Source organism: Blastomyces gilchristii (assembly GCF_000003855.2).
Source record: "Blastomyces gilchristii SLH14081 genomic scaffold supercont1.19, whole genome shotgun sequence".
Classification (NCBI taxonomy): Eukaryota; Fungi; Ascomycota; class Eurotiomycetes; order Onygenales; family Ajellomycetaceae; genus Blastomyces; species Blastomyces gilchristii.
Window position 1 is genome coordinate 405,632 of NW_003101664.1, and position 4,564 is coordinate 410,195.

The window sequence follows — 4,564 nt, forward strand, 5'->3', positions numbered from 1 at the left end:
GCCGCTAACTCTATTGATTACGCGAGAGATAGGAATAGAGGTAAAGAATCCGCGAGGAGCGGGATTTCTTACAGTCTGTAAGTAATATATAATTGAAAGTCTGTAATCTGTACTCAGAGTTTATAAGAGAGTTTGTTAGAATTCTGAGATAAATAGATAATTTCTGTCTGAGATGAGAATAGTAGATATATTATATAGGTAAACTATATTATTAATGAAAAAATAAGCAAGTGTCTCTGAAGTAAGATTGATAATTATAGATATATAGTATAATCTCTTTGACTATTTATAGATAATGACTAGAATGATATCAAAGATAATCTCTATTACTAAGCAGAGTAATTTAGAAAGATTAATAATGAAGTTAAGTATAACTGTATATCAGTTAACATTTGAAATAAAAACTGATATTAGCTTATTATATATACAGTGTAATATAGATTTAATATACTTATATATCTAATATCTCTTATAATAATTATTAATATCTTAATGTATGTGAGATTAAAAGAATCAGTGTTAAATTAAACTGTATATTTAATGAGAATCAGAATAACTGATAATAAGAGTATTATAAAAGTATTCTAGAAGAAGTTACTTTATAAGAAGATATTTAAAAACTATAATATAATTTTGATAGAAAAGCAGTTTATCTTCAATAGCTCAATTTTCTAGATAATTATAATTAGTGAGAGAGATAAGAGATTCTAGATTCTCTGAGAGATATTAATATATAATATTTAGAAGTGAGCTGAGAGCAGAGACTGAGTCATTACTATAATAAATATCTTCAGCTATTAATATAACAGCTATTCTGATTTAATGAGAATAATCTCATAATCTGTTCAGAAAATAATGAAAATTGTTATTAAGCTTCATCAGCTTCTCTGACTTTGATCTGTAGTCTGAGCACTGACTAGATATATCTACTGAGTTCTTGTAATCTTTCTTATACTTAATAATAATATCTAGCTCACTTAGATGCTGTGCTCAGTGAGTCTGATTAGACTGACCGTGTGACCGTGTCTGGGACCAGGACCAGATTTTTTGATAGTCTTATTACCAATTCAACTGATTTCATTACACAGTTTTAACATTAGATAGTAGTTTCATACTGTCTCAGTGAGACTTACTGTCTACTCTTATCACATTTTTCAAATGAGACCATGATTTTCACTTCTCAATTTAAATTATTTTTATTGCTTTAAATGACTTTAAATCTCATTTGAGCATTATCAAAAAGTGTTACTTTTTAAAAAATTAAAAATAGTCTAAAAAAAACCTTAAAATGTCTAAAAATAGTAACTTTATGTCAAGAATGAGACTAAATGAGATCAAATGAGATTACTTTCTCATTTTTTTCAAGTCATGGTTTCATTTTAAGATCTGATATATAGTCACTTTACATGTTTTTTTGATAGCCAGTCCCAGCGGGATTCACGCCAAGAAATGTATGAAATCAGATCAAATGAGATCAAATGTGAAATTCATGATCTCAGTGACCAGTCTAAGTCTGATAGTAGCTAAGTACTTTGATTATCAGAAAGAGAAGAAGATTGTTATAATTACTATAAATAACTATTTCATAGTGATTACTCTGTATGAAATGACTTCAACATCTGATCAACTCTATAATAGCTAGTATTTTCTAATCACATATACTGTAATTAGACTGACTGTGTGACCGTGTCTAAGATCAGAATCAAACTTTATAGTTATTATTATATTATCTAAAAGCATTACTTCTGATTATAATTTGTATTTATTACATTGATTTCAAATCACATTATTTCAAATATTAAAGATTTCAGATTCACTTTTCAAATAAAAATCAAGTCTCAGATAAAAAATATATTTGAATTTTTAATTATATTTTCATTCTGATTTCATTATTGAGAATGATATTCAATGAGATTATGAAATCATTTCTCACTTATATAATATCATAATATAGTACTTATTTATTGAAAATTCAATAGAGAGTATTATTAAATATTATTACTTTTCTAAACACAGATTATAATTAATATAATTTTAATTATAAAAAAAATATAAAATACAAAAAAAATAAAAAAAATAAAAAATAAAATAAAAACAAGAAAAAATGACAATAAAAAAAAAAGAGAAAGAAAAAAAAAATAAAAGAAAAAGAAAAAAATAAAAAATAAAAATAAAAAAAATCAAGATTACAGAGTTATAGTACTCTTAAAATACTTACTTTTCAGAGTCTTTATAATGTTCATTGTTAACTATGTATCTCTCACAGTGAGAGTAATATAACTGTGATAAGTTATTATTTTAATATTATTTAATAAATAATCAGTATATATCTGTATAAATGTGAATAATTAGAAAACATACACTTAAAAAGTATGATTAGAGTGAACTCTGCTATCACTTGAATAATATTAAGAATAGAATACTGAAATTGATAATTTCACTTATCAATTTCACAGATAAGATATATAAAGATAATCTTAAGAAATATAAGATTCTCTGACTTCTGATAAAAACAGATCTCACAGAGAGACTCTATTTTTATAATATAAAAGACTGAGTGTTATTAAAAAGTATTACTTTTATGTAATATATATATATCTACTGTGACAATTCACTCTCTGTATATATAATTAAGAGTTGTAGCTTTGTCATACTACACAGTCTCTCAGTTCAGTATATAATGTATATATACAGCTCTGCATACTAAGGTCATGTTATTATTATTATTATTATTCTTCAATTATAAATGTATGCAGTTAGAGACTATGATATTTATCTGAGAATTAAAAGTTCTCAGAGTTTTTCCTATATCTATAAAGATAACTATCATACATTCACCAATTTCAGATATGCAAAATCAGAAAATTTCAGCTTAGAATACAAAAACTGTTTACAAATTACAGTGTTTTAATATCTTCTGATACTTTGAAATCATTTGACAATATCATGACAAAAGAAAAGAGAACACAGTCTTAAAGATAGACATATTAAATAAATAGATAGAAAAGAATAGAAAGAAAAAAATAAAGTAAAATAAAGAGAGACTGTAATGAAACAAATTCTCAAAAGATAGTATATAGCTGTTTTAACAGATTATATCTGATCAATTTCCTTCTCTTCATATTCAGATATTTCTGAATTCAGTCATTTTCTTATAGCTGCTTGAGTTTCTGATAGAAAGTCTATTAAGTATTTAATTCCTGTCTCAGTTGAGAATAAGAATCTCATATTTAATTGATTTAGATCATACTTCTCTTTCAATCTGACTCTGAGACTATTGTATAATGCACAGTGTATTACAATATACTCAGAATTCTCATTTGCATTGTAGTATGAGCATTCTATTGAATCAAATCTATCATCAAATCTTTGTATATAAGATTTGAAATAGCCATGTTCTAGTTTTAGCTGTATTATAGATGAGAATATTTTCTTTTTATATTTAATTGAACAAGATTTTCACTTGAATTTTGTTTCAAATCTTGAATAATGTATACTCTTCTTTTGTTTCTGTCAGCTTTCATTTCACTTATCTAAACAAGATTCTTTTATTTTTCTCTTTATAAAAGATCAGGACACAATTTTTTGAATAGATCTGCTTAGTTCTGAACCTTTTTTTACAGCTGAATCAGTCAATTTATTGCCATGAATATTCATATGAGTAGGAACTCAGTGCAGATGAATTATCAGCTTTAATATTCTTCTCTTTTGAATTTTTAAAACAGAGTTTAAGATCAGTTCAAGATTTATTTGATCATTATAAATCTGACTATTTCTAAGTCTTTTTAAAGCAGCTTGACTATCAGAGAATATTCATGTCTCTTTCAAACTATTTTCTCTTTTATAAGATTTTATTTCAATAAGTTTGAAAGCTTTCACTATTATAAATAGTTCAGTATCAAAGATTTCAGATTCACAGCCTAGATTTCAGAAATCTGAGATAAAATTAATATTATCTTCAGTATAAGTAATGCCTGCATCTAATCTATTCAAATTCTCGTTTTTTGAGTCATCTGAATAAATCAGAATAGAGTCTTTTATATTAATTGTAGAAATTCTCTTCAAATACTGTTTATATTCTTTCTCTTTAGATAGTTCACTTATTTGCAAGTTTATAAGAGATTCAAGCTTTTCTCTTCAGAGAGATAACTTCTCATAATCAACTTTTTCAACATTTAAAGAAGAAAATTGATTTTTAATCAGTGAGCATAGTCTGTACAGTTGAGAAGGCATTTTTCATATTAATTATTATAATCTGATATGATACTCACTTTTCACAGACCATGTTTCATTTGATTGAGAGGAAGAGAGAGACATGACTACTGTTTTATTTAAGAGAAAAATGAATAATTAAATCTATAGAAGATAATTTAATTTCTTCTGTATTTAAAATTTAATTAGTCTATACTCTTCAATTTGAGAGTTTCTAAGAGTATTTTAATAGTTTTCATATCAGCTTGGAATTAGTAGTTGATTGAAGAAGAGAAAAGAGAGTAGAAAAAAATAAGAATAACTTATCTTTATAATATAAAAACAGAGAATTGCTGCAATTATTTACTCTAGT